This window comes from Poecilia reticulata, chromosome 12 (assembly GCF_904066995.2).
Source record: "Poecilia reticulata chromosome 12, P_reticulata-male-v2, whole genome shotgun sequence".
NCBI classification, from domain to species: Eukaryota; Metazoa; Chordata; class Actinopteri; order Cyprinodontiformes; family Poeciliidae; genus Poecilia; species Poecilia reticulata.
Window position 1 is genome coordinate 14,576,076 of NC_088841.1, and position 15,895 is coordinate 14,591,970.

General features: G+C 35.6%; 1 long non-coding RNA gene across 3 annotated transcripts in view; it reads right to left on the reverse strand.

The window, feature by feature from the left end:
* The window catches only part of LOC103473797 (uncharacterized), a 102,074-nt gene that overhangs the window by 52,723 nt on the left and 33,456 nt on the right, over positions 1–15,895 (reverse strand). The window contains exon 2 of one of the 3 annotated variants that reach the window (XR_535068.2): positions 4,810–4,942. The exons of the other annotated variants lie outside the window; for them this stretch is intronic. This is a non-coding gene — a long non-coding RNA (uncharacterized LOC103473797). The remainder of the gene's footprint in view (positions 1–4,809; positions 4,943–15,895) is intronic. 3 annotated transcript variants of the gene reach the window in all.

Sequence of the window (15,895 nt, forward strand, 5' to 3'; positions counted from 1 at the left end):
ATGTGGTATTATCTCTGTTTCTATACGTAATAACAGAATTTTAGTAATTCTGTCTGGGAAACATTTATTATATTTAGTCACGTTAACACGTCCATAAAACGGAGGTTTTAATGAAGCCAGGACTGCGTTTCACAGAAATGTGCTTGTTTTGCGCCTATGAAATTAAAGCAAAAGGAAAAAGCATGGCTATGAAAAGATGAATACTTTATTATGTTTCCTGGCATTTTATACTGTACAAATTTATTAGACCAGTAACAATTTTTCTTTGGCCATCAACTGGGCTGCGTTGTGCGTGCGAAATGCTTCTTAAATAAGTGTCAGTGTGTGCACAAAATCTCACCCGGAGCCAAAAATGGTTTCCAGACTGAACTTTGGACACTTCTACTACTTTACACTTATTCCAGCAGATTTATGCAATAATGGATCAGGTTACCTAAGGGTAATAATCTACTTAACTTATCTGGGATTTGTAGTCATTAAGGTGCAACAAAAGTAGAACAATAACATCAGTGTACCTTTAAATCAAAAGCTTTAACTTAATTTCTAAAATTGTCTGTTGTAGTCTGTTAGGTATATGTTTAAATTTGCAAGAAAGACTGTCCTGCTCAAGAAGAGACTGTTCTGTAGCTCAGAAAGATATTAAACATTCAATTGCTCATTAGTTGAATATTTACTAGATATTAATGAGAAAATGTTCTCTAAATCTAAAAAAAAGCCTTGCAAAACTGCTTCACAGTTATCTCAGATTTTATACATTGATGTAAATGTGAGCAGAAAAAAGCACTATCCAACTTTTCAATTATTTTATAAGTGCATATTTAAACAATTTACAGTAATTTATGGTAAAATCCATGCAGACCTGATGTTGATCAAGGCTTTTGAACTAAATGGCGGCTTTTGTATTGTTAACTTATCCTAATGGTTTGGGGAAGAGGTGGGCAGAAACTAGTTACACTTACCTGAGTAACCTTTTGGGGGAACATAACATTGGGAGTAGTTTTACAACTCTTACTACTCTGATTGAATAACATTTCTGGGTATTTTCCACTAAATGAAGAACAAACATATTTTAACCAAAAATCTGGCAGATGCAGAAACAAACCTGCAGTTTATGTTAAAGTGAGACTTTTGCTTTAGCACAAGGTTTTGTTACATTTCTGACATTTACTGTCATTTACAGCTGAAGCTAATGTGCCATTAAAACCATACTTTGTCATAGAAGTACTTTACCCTGTTATAACATATACATAACCTATTGCAGTGCATACATTTGTTTTGTTTATTTTGTCTTTAAAATACCAGAATTGGCAGGTAACTATTTTTTGTCTCTTTGATGTTATCAATGAAAAAATAACAAATCAAGTCTCTATAAAATTCAACCCTTTGTATGGACTTCACCCGTCCTGCATGTCATCCCCTGACAACTTGGAGAACAAGAGGCTAAAGCATGCAGAGTATATCGCATTATCACACTATTCAAGAAAGATGCCGCAATATGTTTTCTCGTGTTATTCAGACAAAATGGTGCCTAATGACAGTCTTTTTCATGACATCTAGCTTCTGGAATAACCTGACTTTGAACGTAAAGATTGCACTGACTATTGATCCTTTGAAGTCTCTTAAAAATGCATCCCCCCCCCCCAATAGATTTTGAGTTGTAGATGTCCTGAACATTGTGACAATTGTTGTGCAAACTCATATTTATTGTTCTTTTCAGTAGTGATTTTATCTGGTAAAGTTTTATTCATCAGAGTTGTTCAGGGTGATTTTATGCTTATTGCAAGATTTTGTTTGACTAGTATTGCTTTAGTTATAAAGTAAAAAAAAAAAAAAAAGTAACTACGGTAAGTGTAACAAGAGCTCAGTATTAAATATGTATTTGGTTTCAAGTTCTTGAATGATGTTTGTTCAACTGCCACGTTGGAATGATTTGCCCCTGTGTTCTTCAGTCATCCAACAGGAAAGGTAAGTTTATGATAACACCGGAGGGCAATTTTCACCTTGCAAAGCGTACACAACAAAGAAATGATGTTGGCTTCTATTCATGCCGACAGCACCCGGGTAGGAGTTCTCACACGCTCATGAAAATTTTATTTTTTTTAAAAAAAGCTTGGCAAGCCTTTCAGGTCATGATTGTGAGTTTAAACAAATCTTTTATTTTGGACAAATGTGTCATACAATGTCTTGAGATAGGTAATGCAGGATAAGCACTCTTCCAGTTACACAGTCAAAATGTGTTTCATCTTTAGGAACATCAAGAACATTGAGCAATTGTAATTTTCAAGATTCTTCTTATTTTGCTCGTCTTTAAACTCCCCAGATTTCCATTTCAATTTCAAAGGAGTCTGGAATGGACACTTTCAAACTGAAGATGAAATGTAAATCATGAACTCGATGTGTGTTTTGCAGAATCACAATACAGACAATAGAGGGGAGGAGCTATAACACCTGACTCATGGAGCAGATAAAAAAAACAATTAAATAAAAGAAATCAATGGCACCGATAAGATTCAGGATTCCTTGCATGTTTGTGCATCACTGCTTTTGCTTTTTTGTCTTTTTGTATGGAAGTTCTGATTCGAATGCTGCATGCCAGTCCACCCTTTCACTTGCATGTGGTGCACTCTAGTGTCCAATAAACATTATTACAAAAGGAGTTAAAGTTTGAGTACACCATGAAAATAAATTGGCAGGGATTTAGTTTCAATTAGAAACTATATAAAATAAAAGCCAAAATAATAATAAATAACTCATTCATCATTCATGATATGAGGATTTGGATTCATAAAAACATTTTTTGATAAAATAATAAACAGATGAAGCTTTACTTGAAGCATCCGATACAAAAAAAAAAAACAAGTTTGACTCAGGACATGTTAAATATGGTGGCATCATGCACCTGTAAAATCTCTAAATTAATAGTTTGCTATTAATTTATATTTGATTCTGTTGAGGTCATATTTAATTTGCTTCTGCTGAGAATTGCAACGATTCCTGCACTTTTCAGAACAACTGCAGCCTCAGTTTTACAAGTGTTAAGATGGAGGCTAAAACGTATAGATGCCAGTTTTTGTTTGAAAGCATTTACAGTTAAATATAAAATACTTATGACCCTTTTAGAGTTAGGTTTCAAGTAATCGCTTAATTTACTAAAAATAAGTTTGTTTTGACTGTAATGTAATTGTAGAACAACAGTAATAACATTGTGGAACAGCCCAGTCAGAGTTCTGACTTCAGAGAGAATCTATGGCGAGAACTAAAAGGAGTTCTTCAACCTCAAAAACTTGGAGACGAGGCGCATAACCAAATGTCATCAAAATAGTCTAAAATAGTCATGTGTAAACATGCAAAAAGCTGGTCTGCAATATGAAGGGATTGATTGTTCTGGGTCAAATAAATACTTCCCAATAAATATTTAAGAGGGTATAAATAAAAAGCCTGGATGGATATGAAGGAGCAAGAAGCTTCAGCAGATTAAATGAGAGAAACTCTGCATGGGGCAACTGCTGCACAGGTTCTTCACCAGTGGAGCCTTTATGGGAGAGGGGCAGTGACAAAACCACTGTTGAAATAAAAACATCAAGGCTTGATTACCATCTGTCAAAAGGCATGTGAGAGACTTCATGATCAAATGGAAGAAAGTTCTTTGGTCTGATGAGACCAAACTGGAGCATTGTGGCCATCAGACAAGATACTATGTTTGGTAGACACCAAGCATTACACATCACCACAAACACACCATTCTCACTGTGAAACGAGACTATGGCAGCATCATGATGTAGGGATGCTTCTTGACAGCAGGACCTGGAAGCCTTGTAAAGGGAGAATATAAAATGAACTCGGCAAACCACAGGGAGATGTTGGAGGACAATTATATTCCATCAACAAGAGAACTACAGATGAAATCTTCAGTTCTTGCATTTTTCCAGTGCCAAAAATATATTCCTTCCTGGTTAATTGGAAGTAAATGAAAACAGATAGCTTTCCAAATGAAATACAAAATAAAATGTTGAACAGAACCTCACTTCCAAATAGTTGTAACTATTCCTTTTACAAAAGACTGATGTTATGAAGGCACTGTCACTCAAGCCTGGTGGAGTTCAATAGATCAAGCAGCTTATTTTGAGTTATGAATCTGAAATACTTATTTGTGTTTTTTTAAAAAAAAGTGCTTAAAGTGTAGAGTGAGCACTCACCTCTCAAGCTTTGAATTTCTAACAGAGCTGGAGGGTTATACACAGCATCTTACTTGTTTTTTTTAATAAGATTGTACTGTGCTGCTTTTTATTTATAGACCTCATTTTCATAGAACAGAGAGTCCTGAATGCCAATGACCACTAACAACCCTGAGGCTTTGATCACTTCCATTTCCTGCTTGAAGATATACTGCTGTGAAAAAAGTATTTGTGCTCCAACTTTTTTTTAAAATAAGTTGCAGAACCAGCTGTCAATGCAGACACAGCAACAAGTCTTCTTGGAGTCGGTCTTTTTGGAGATTTTGCAATTCTATGTTGCACAGTAATTTAAAAACATAGGTAAAAAGTTGGCAATCCATCATGTGTATACTCACTGGCCACAATGATTTAGGAAAATTTGGAATCGGTGTATAACTCAAAAGAGTTAAACGGATCTATGATTTAGGACGGTAATGTTTAGAAGAAGAAAAAAAACATCACAGTTGAAATGTTAAAAACACCAAAGTTCTGGAATGAAACAGTGACTTTTAAAAGTATTAATGTTTACTACAAGGGAACAAACTTGAAGTTTAAGAGAACTAGATCAAGACATCACCTCAGAAGATAGAGTTACCTTGCTCTGAGGCTTTTGCAGCTCACCATCATCCACTTCTCACTCAGTGAAAGTCTTCGGTTCTGTTAGCGTCAGCCCCACTTCTAACCTGTCTCACTGTGCTGCCCTGGAGCTGCTGGTGTGTTACGGCTTGCTACACGACATAAAAGTGCAAGAAGTTTGTGGTCAAATTTCTTTGCGGCATGTTACAGACTGTACTCTGCAGTTCTTTTGTTGTGTTGTTGAATTACCTCCGCAGAACTGTTTTAAATGAGGGGGCCAGAATATTTTAGAGCTCCAGAGCAGTTTTATTGGTTCATACATTTATTTCACAATATAAGTCATTTTTGTTTATTGGGGAGACATCTGTCATCACCTAGCCACCAAAACCCATGTTCTCATCAGCTGCTTGGAGCACTTTGGCAGCTGCTTGTTTGCTGTTTGTTAAAAAGTTATTTTTTTCTTTTTTTAAGGTGAACTGTTTTTTTCACACATGTGCAATGCAATATGTCTTCTGGACACATTTAGAACTCAAAGTTCCAGCTCTGAAATGAAGTCTGGCGTAAACACTATTTTTTATTTTTTTTTCACTTGGCCTAATGCGACAACCTCTTAAACTCCAAGACCTACTTAGTCTTCATCTGAGGTTCACCTAAAGTAAGAACATAATTCAGAAGTGGATGTAAAAGGGATTTTTAGTTCATTTCTTTACAGATAAAACTTTGTTTTTTGTTTGTTGTTGTCGTTTTTTACTCAGTTCATTTTAACACACCCACATGATACACCTCCCAGAAAGATTTGATATTTTTTGTTTTAACAAATGTGTATCATGTAGAACAGTTGCATCTCTTTACTTTCTTGTCTCTCAGAAAGTCTTTTAGAGTTTTTCTGTTTGCTTGAATATTTGAACTTGTTGATTTGAGCTTGTAGGGCTGTTTCAAAATCAACATTTTAAACATGAGAACTAAATTATTCTTTGTACCATTTTTGAAAATGCTACATTTCTTCTTTTTTTTTTAAAGTGCATAACTCATTTGAAAAAAAAAAATCGGAATTAGCTTCACCACCAGCATTAGACAGTTAGAAACAATAGATAATATTTCATTTATTTAAATTGGACATCAGATATTGAATAATATTGAAAATTAAGTTCCACATAGTTCATGGGAAATGACTGCCTGTGTTTACTCGGGTTATTTTTGTCTGATGTTCAAATTTGTTCTTTGATCTGAAAAATGCGAGACAAAAAAAAGAAGAAAATAAATTAAGGAAATACTTTTTTCAGGAAACATATAGCTTTTGCTTGAATAAAATTGTGTGTCAATTTAGGCTTACTAAACCTCAACCCCAATGCTTCTGATTTCTGACATGTCTTCATTTTTGTACATTTCTTTGGACAAGGTTCACAGGATGTTTACAAAAAAAACCTAAAAACCACCAGTGAATCCAAATACAATCTCAAATTGCATACTTCCAATAAACTCCACTATATTAAAGTCAAGACCACAATTGAATAATTACTTTACTATTATAGCTTTAAAAAAAATCTTTCAGTGATTGTGATTACTTAAGAGACTATTTTTCAGCAAAGTGCAAAACTCTAAAAGCAGATCACCAGATGGATGGAGGGAAGCAGACCACATGTGTGGCACTGTGTGCCGTGTGAGGCCTGATACATATTTTGCACATGCAAACCCGCTGTGGCTCTGTTTTCTTCTACTAAATGGGTTCTTTACATGCCTTTCACTCATTCAAGATTCTTAAATAGAAGCCCAAGTGGAGCCACAGAATCCTTCTCAAAGAGAGGATGTTTAATCTCCTCGGCAAGATGGAGATTTAAATGAGCTGCGCGGAACGGAAGAGGACAGCCAACTCTCCCCACACAGACCTAATAGTCTCAGACATCAGCAGCACGTCATATACAACCACCGCCTGGCAGATTAGAAGGAAGACTCGCCACAAGCACAGGCAGACACACACCAGTAAACATGCAAGTGAATTCGGGGCACACGCAGTCAGACGTTTACTGAATAAATCCACCAATTATGACCCATAGAAATACATCTGCACATGTTGACTCTGTAAATGAGTGACACGGCGGCCCACCCTCAATGATAGGCATGAAGTTATGTTGTGCTGAATGAAGATGGGTCTTTCCTAAGACCATCAGAAGGTGCAGCAAACAAATGCGCGTACGCCAGCCAAGCTGTGCAGTCGCAGAAGCACAGACCAGGACTTGTTTTGGCAAAAAAAAAAAAAAAACAAATGTAGAAAACTTTTTGTTTCATTCAGTCATTTGATGATTCAAGAGGTATCTTTTCTCTTTTTTGTGGAATAAATAAAATATACTTTATTGTCCCCATGGAAGAATTTGTTGGATTTTGTTTATACTTTTGCATCACAGACATTAAGAAAAAATAAACCAAAATGGTTGCATCAATCACAACTATGACAGACGATTAAACATAAATCTAACTGATCAGTCTTACATACGATCATAACATTTAACTTGTATTATGCACCGTCTTCACACCTTGAACTGTTTTACAAACATTCTGAGCCTTAACCAGCTTAAAAGAAACTTCAATAAAGAAACTGGTTCTTAAACTAGACTCATTTACAGTTAATTATATCCTTTACCACAGGGCAGCTAAGGTAATTTCACTGCAACAACACAAACAGAAAACAAAAGTATAAAGAAGGATGTTTTACTAATATTCTTGTATTTGGCAAAGAAGTGTTATTATATGAATAGAGCCCTGGGAGTGCTCCTCTTTATGTCACCACAAACCAGAGAAGTACAAGAGATTGTCTAAAATGCAGGGAGAGAAAAACTACTGCTCAGATCTTGTCAAGTTAATCTTATAGCAACCAGGAATTTCTTACTCTATAATCTCCCAGTGAGCAAAAACGAGTAAAAGCTTTAGAAAGTGTATTCAAGACACAGCTGAAATATAAGCTGTTTATTATCTGCCTTGTAGAAGTATTCACATCATGAACTTTTCCAATTTAATTGGATTTTTAGGAGAAAGATTAACATAAAATAGTTGATCATTTTGAAATGGAAGGAAAAGGAAACATGGTGTTCAGTTGTTTGTCTCTTTATTTTCTAAATAAAAATGTAACAAGTTTGAATTGCATTTGTTTTGCACCTCTTTCACTCGGATACCCTTGAATTAAATGAAGTGTGACCAATTGCAAGTCAGAAATAAAGTTGGAGTGGTTTTAATGCAAAGGATTCATTCAGCAACATTCAATCCAAACTCTGTAAATTGAAAGACTTCAGCACAACTGCAAAGTTAGCCATCCACCTTCACTCACTAGCCAGCCAATAAGATCATTAATCAGTGACATGGTAACTCTGGAGGAGCTGCAGAGATCCACAAGTTTAAGTGGGAAAATATGTTAGCAGAACAACAACCAATAAACTTTTAAATCTGGACTTTCAAAGGAATGGTCAAAAGAAAGCCTCTGTTTAAAACGATGCAAGAATCCCTTTTTCAGTTTGCTACAAACACAGCAAATGTGGATTAAAGCTCTCTAGAAAACGATTTGTTTCTGGGGAGGAAGATTTACAGGACACATTTCAACAGGACATGAGCCTAAACATTCAGTCAGAGCTCCAACAAAATGGTTTAGATCAAAGTATATATGTGTTGGATTGGCCCAGTCAAATTCCAGACCTAAATAGAATCAAGAATGTATGGCAAAACTTGAATGTGATCCTCTGGGATCCTCTCTCTACTTTGACTAAGCCTGAGGTGTTTCACAGCAAAGAATGGGTAATAAATGAGCGTCAAGATATGCAAAACTCCAAAGTTACCAAGTTGTATTTTAGGTTAAAGATGCCTCCATCAAACAGCATCTTTGATCTAATACTTTCTTTGTAAAAATTTTAATTAAAAATAGAAACTATAAATGCGTTTTAGAAATTTACTGTCTGACTAGATCATAAAACCAGTTTGTGACTATAAATGTGAAAAATGTAAAGTTCTACTGTTCAGTTTTCTACTCGTAGCTGTGCGTATTATTGCTCCATATTGCAAACAAATCTGAATTAAAAACTGAAAAGCAAATGTTAAAAATTACATATTTTTAATATGCAATGCCTATCAAAGCACCAAGTGATGCACAAAAACTGTCTTTTCATGTCCTCCTCTGAAGTTTGCACAAAGCATGTAGCAAAAAAAGCCTACAACCGCCATCTGTAACCAGGTGTAAAGACAATCTGTGATTTGCTTTTAGGTTTTTTTAGGATTTGCTTAAGCAGAGGAGCCCTGCCCTTCCAAACTTGCTTCTTGTTACATCCCTCAGGTGCTTATTTTTCTTTGTTTTACCAGGTGTCACTTCACCGTGTTCTTGCTTGTTCCTCCACCTTCAGTCTAGTATTCAGCAGGAGGAATGAAGCTCAACTGGATCGGCATCGTGTGACAGACTCAGCCGAATCACTTTGTGTGCATGTTCTAAAATCAAACGGGGCGAGTAAAATGAAGGTGCTTTGATTAATTTTATGGAATCTAAGAGATTGTGCCGAGATTACTCTATAATAAACCTAGCTATGAAGCCAACAGTACAGGTCTGCTGTTCTGAAAGAGTCAAGTAAAATGATTTATAAAAAGGAGATTAGATTCATAGGTAGGAGTGTGAAGGGGTGTATCGGATAGTTATAAAACAGATCTACTTACACTGTACAAATATACAAAATAGCATTATTTTTATTTTCTCACTGTCTGATACTGACTCTGATCTGGGGGGGTGACAAGAGGAAAAATAATAAACCAGAGAAAGTAACTGCAAAAATGTAGCCAACTTCGTTAACCCTATGCCAGAGACAAAATGAATAGATCTTTAGTACCTGCAGCTACAGTGAGTGAGAAGGCAGAGTCTAGCCCAAGCAAATACATATATATATATATACACACATATATATATATACACACACATATATATATATATATATATATATATATATATATATATATATATATATATATATAAAAAGAAAGAAGTATGATCACTGTTTTTTAAGTTGGGATTTTTATAGACTGGATCTGAAGATGCTCCACTGCCACAGTTTTGTCTGCAAAGCCGCTGCATTTTTTTTTCTTTTCCGAAGGCTAAATTAACTGAAGTCACAGCAGAAAGTAGTTCATAATTTTAGCTTTGTGAATGACAAGGCAACTAATGAATCACATCATGTAGTGCAACACAAAGCTAAAGCAGGTAAACCCTACAACATCAGTGAAGCATGTATGAATGAAGCATAAAGTATAGCAACAACAAAGTGAAACCAATTGATTAAAGTTTACAGAAATGAAAGCAGTAATGTAGTTTGTATGGTTGGGGGTACAGTTGTCTATTTGCCCTGTGAGGGGCGCTAGCTCCCCCACACTGTAAAAACTTGTGTTCTAGTCCATCATGCAGCAAGACACCCACCCACACAGCATGATGCTGCCACCTCTGTGCTTCACAGGTTTGCAAGATTTCCCCTTTTTTTTAATTCAACTGTATTGAAGGTGCTTATGGGTAAACACTTCAATTTTAGTTTCATCAAACCACATGACTTTTATGTCTTTGCCTGTAAGCGTTTGCAAACTGTAATCTTGCTTTTATGTCCCTTTTGGAATAATGGACTTTATACATCTAATTTAATGTTGAACAGTTTGAAGAAACGGTTGTTCTGATTGGTTTAGTTGTAGCAAATGTGTCTCGTAAAACAGAGTTGTCCCTCGTCTTGAACTGAAAAGTCTCCAAATATATCAGGATTCACGTGAAACAAACAAAACCCACATTTTTTATATCCCAGTTTTCTCAACGGTATCTTAAGAACTTACTATTTCATTGTATATGACTAATGAACTAACATATAGTCTAAAAATTGTTGTATAAGCAAAAACATACTGAAATCTGCATGTAAACATATTTAAGGCAACCTGCCAAGCCAATGGAAACGTGTCTTTCGCACTTTTCAGAATAGAAATCAGTGGGTTACAGTTAAAATGGCAGAATCCAACCATCAGATATGCAGCACATTTGCTTTCACCACATCCTTCTTCAAACACAACCAACATGGATAAAATCTAAGGGTGCAAACTAAAGCTACTTATTAAGGTCAGTTTTGATGGCCACTAAGCTGGCAGTGGGGAAATTTGAATGCCCTGGATGATGACTAGCAGGGTGAGAGCTGACCAATTGAAGACTTGAATAGATCTTTGTTAGCCAATAGACACCGTTTAATTTAATTTTACACAAATTGAAACCTACAAACAAAGCAAAATAAGCTGCTGTCTTGATTCTTTTAGACAACCCAAGAGACCTTTTAAGTTGTTGCTGAATGAAGAAACACTGAAGAAATTTATATACACTCAACTTAAAAATTAGAACATCAGAGCTTTAGAAAACGTTCAAGCAGATATTAAGCATGGTTTTCATTGAGCCCATACTCACTGTAATGTTTGTTACTGATCCGATTTAATATTTTCATCTTAAGTGTCATGTTTTCATCACGTTTTCATCAGAAGACAAATCATATTTAATAGAAATAAAGCCTAGAAAAGATTAATCTGTGTGTAGTTAATCTATATAAAGTGTTTCACTTGAATGTTTCACTGAATTGAGTTACTAAAATACATAAATCTTTAAAATATTTTTATGTACTTAATGTGAATTTTCTGTAAATTTGAGATATGCAGAAAGTAATAAAATATTCCAACAATTCCTTGTCTTATTGTTCTTTGAAATAAGCAGAAAGATTATTAATATAAGGTAAATAAATTACCAAAGACAAAAAAAGTTTACTAACATTTACTGTCAAGGTATTAAAAATAGTTAAATGTTTCTGTTTATGAAGTTTGTAAATATGTTTGAATTTTTTTCTGCAATTGGTCAATGAAGCAAATGCAGAAAATGCTTCCTCTCTGAATTGATGATTATTTCTCGTCACCGAGGTTATTTTATCCAACCAAGAAAAATCACCAAAAGTAATTTGACAACAGATAAAACGGATGTTCAAACTATAACAAAATAAATCATACGTTTTGTCCAAGAACAAAAAAACAACTTGATTATAATCTGAGCTGCAGCACTTTTGAATATGTTTTAAACTTTAACAGATTTTTCAATAAGACTCAGGAATAATATGGGATTAATCAAGGCTAACATGCTGACAAATGAGTTATTAATTTCTACAACACCGCTGTGCAGCAGCAAAATGTTAGCTGAATGAAAACCTCTGAATTTTATGGCAGATGCTCAACTAGACGGCAAGTGAACAACTTCAAGTGTTGACGCATTTTATTAGAGTTTTTAATTATTTATTTCTTTAGGGTTTGGTCAACTCGGTTTTTTAATAATAGTTTTAGTTAGATCTTCAATTAGAATTGTTGCCAACGATTTGAATCTCTTTTTACTTTTCCTTCCACACTTTTAGACATCTGTGCTACACTAGCACTGCATGTTGTTTTATCCTACTGTAAAACTAAATAACAGGTTTTGGGGGGGGTTTTGTTTTTGTTTTTTTTTAAGTAAGTTATGCCTAAAGAAATATGATTTTTTTTTTTTGTTCCGAATGTAGTTCTTGTAATAATTAGGAAAAATGCATTCAAACATCTCACTGAAAGATCTCCGAGTACTGTTCTAAATCGGACTCCGTTTCATTTGAACAGAATTACACATTTACAAGCGAGTTTATGAGAAAGCATCCTCTCAATCTCAATGCCTCAGTTTCTGTCTTTAAATGTATGTGCAGGCAGCTGCGGTTCTACTTTTACGTTCTTCAGTCTGCGCTTTTTCCACGATATAATTTTGGAGACCTTGTCGTTTACCTGTTTATTGTGACATTGGATTCAAAGTGACTTTCCTATATAGTCATTTTCTTTTCTCTTTTGGTGGAAAGAGCCAAACTGTATCTTCTTCAGGAGAGAGTTTCAGTTTTAATTTGCAGCTTGCATGTACGCTTATTTGTTTATTGAAAAGAATCCTGCATAGAACAAAACTGCTGCAAAATAAACAAAAACTGAAAACAGTTAAAAACCGATGTGTGTTCTATGCGAGTTGCTTTTTAACTGGGAGTTGGGAAGAAAATGTATTCTCACTTTTAATCTTTTTCATGAACTTGATCAATTTCCAGACTCCAAACTCGCTTTAGAACATACCAGTGGGAACAAACGAAACAAAAGAAACAAAAATCACTTCCCCCCACCACCCCACCCAAACTCAGGGTCATAATTTGTGGATTTGAGCATGTCAGAGCTGTAGGTGCGTTGACCTTGGTGAGGTGAGACGTGATGGCCACCAGGCCCTGGAGGTCTGTCACTGAGGCGGCGGTCGCAGTAGACCACACCGTGTGATTCTCAGACTCTCTGGCTAAGCTTGGTAGGTGGCTGCGTGGCTTAAACTCTGCTTTTGATTACATCAAGATCTCCGTTTGATCATGAATGTGTTTACTAAACTTCAACATGGGCTTATATTCTGAAATCATTTCTAGCACACTGATATTTGAATATGAATGCAATAAAAATCACATTTGACAGGACAGACAAATCCATACGACCTGTGTGTGTTGGTGAGATACTGGTCTCATCCGCATAATGTTTTATTTTTTTTTGTTACTATCGTTTTACTATTCTGTGTATTTCTTCATTTAAAACCACTCCACTTTCAGCATATAGAAAAAGTTATGAAACAAAAGATATTTGTAAATATCCGAGTAAAACAATGAGGCAAAAACAATAATCATATTTTGAAAGTATGTCATAATCGACGTTTCTTGTTTCCTGTAATTTTATTAAATGATGCATTACAGTGTGGATAGATTTAATCTCTTTCTCACCCAAAACAATATGTTCCATTTGTTTTATTGTAATTTTGATGTTCTATATTTAATTGTATTCTTATTTCTGTTCATGTTCAAACATCTGAACATATAATCAATGTTTTTATTGTATTCAGTCACAAAGATTTATAATGTTTTACCGAGTTTGTTTTCATGTTTATTGCATTTTTGACTTTTTTTTTTTAATTTTATTTGTGACGTCTGCTGATGTTTTGGTTGAAACTTATGAACTGGTTTAATTGGATCAGAAAGTGACTGCTGGACTGGATTTAGTCTGATTTGAACCAAAATATATTCTGTATTATCAGATTTCAGTTGGAACCAAATAGCTTGAAAAATGTGTTAAGATAAATTTTTTTGTGAATTGGAACCTTATAATCAAAATAAACTGAATTTAAAGAATAATCATCCGCCACATTAATCCCTTTTTACAATTACACAGTAGTTTTCTAAAGTTTTCACAATATATTTTACTGTCATTTCTTAATCTAAATAGTTTAACAAATTTAATTATCTGTATCCTTTGAAGGACAAATAACTCTCCCTGAGACACAAAGTCAAATTTTTTATGTGATTAGTTTTAAATAGACATGCAAGTCTGCAAGCAGAATAGATGGAGTAAAATACAAACAGCAAACTGCAACTTAGATATGACAACTACAAAGTACACATGGAAGTAAAATGAAAAAGACAGTAGCTCTGGAATACTGGAGCTTTGAGAATGTTATGAAGAACTCCAGTTATGAAGATTTACAATGAACCGACAGGTTTTAATTGTTCAATGTCTTTTGTGTGGCAGCTTTTGATAATGTTTGTTATGTTTGGTTTGTAAAGCGCCGGAAAGCAGAAAAAAATGATAGATTTTTTGCTGAAATATATTTATTTATTTATTCATGTTGATTTTTTTTTTTTTTAGGAATTAGCGACACGTTTATTGTGATGTATTCAAATCAACACTAGAGGGCAGCAGACTACACGACATGGCAGTGCTGTAACGTTCACGCCTCATTTATCTGCCGGCATGTCAAAACAAACCACATCCAGATGTGCAAGAGGAGTTTCGATCGACCCTTAATCAACACTTCCTCCAATTATGGATGAAATTATGATCAGCTTTTATAAACATTGGAAAATTCTGCTCGAGCTCAATGAAGCCCGTCTTGTGTGTCATATTTAAGTATTTATTTTGTCAAAAAAAAATGTTTTCTCTGACATCTATGCAGTCTGAGACGGGACCTGCGGATGGGAGGGAGGCGGCGTAGCGGAACCAGGAAGTCGGAATGTGGCTCCCTGTGTGTGATGTGATCGTTAGCAGAAATGTGTCAGCCCCAAGCTCACCGCCACCATCCCGCCGTCACCTCTGCTCTGCTCTCAGCCTCCGGCCCTCCTCAGCAAAAGTGGGAGCTCTCGAGGCGAATATGCGCGCCGGTGCGCACGCATTTGCACGCAACACAGATACCCCTCGTCGTCTAATTGGGTTGCCATGGAAGGCCCAGATATGTTATCGTGGTGGCCCACTAGTGGAACAAGGGTAAACTCATTCACGAGGTCGGGGAAGTGGGGATGGAGGAGGGAGCCCGGAGGATAATGAGACGGGCAAAAGGAGAAGAGGCGGGTGTCAGACCACAGGGCCCATGTGTGGCCATGGAGGGTGAAACCATGGTGGATTAGCAAGAGCTTCAACAAGCCAAGACAGTAAAAGAAAAAAAAAAATCAGAAGGAGGATTTTAGGGAAAGCGGATTTTGGAAGCCGACTTTGCGCCTAATCTAAAAACGATCACCAAAACCAGTGAAAACAGTATCACTTTGCGGTTTTATGCATTAAAAAAAAATAGCAATTTATGTTGTTGATTTGCTTTTGCTCGTCGGGCGCTCATGTTTTTTCTGCCGATAAAGTTGAGGGTTAAATTCTGCTTTGTTCAAATATTTCCCAGTGAGTTGTTTGCATCAAAGGAAGATACTTTCCAGTTGCGGTATGTTAAAATTGACTTATATAATTCATATTTCTCACATTATTTGACTCTGGCGTTTTAGCTACAGAAAATATCTCGACGTGAAAGCTTTACGTAAACATAAATTGCAAACTTTTCTTGCTTATGCTTTTAAATGTATCCTGAAATTCTATGTGAGAGCGCAATCATCCGAGTTATGTCATGATAAAGTGCGTTTTAAATCAAATTCGCCACCCACTCCAAAACGTTCGCAATGCAACATATTTGCTGTCCTTCTCCCCTCACATTCTGGCGCAGCTCCTGAGAGCCAAACTGTGGCTGC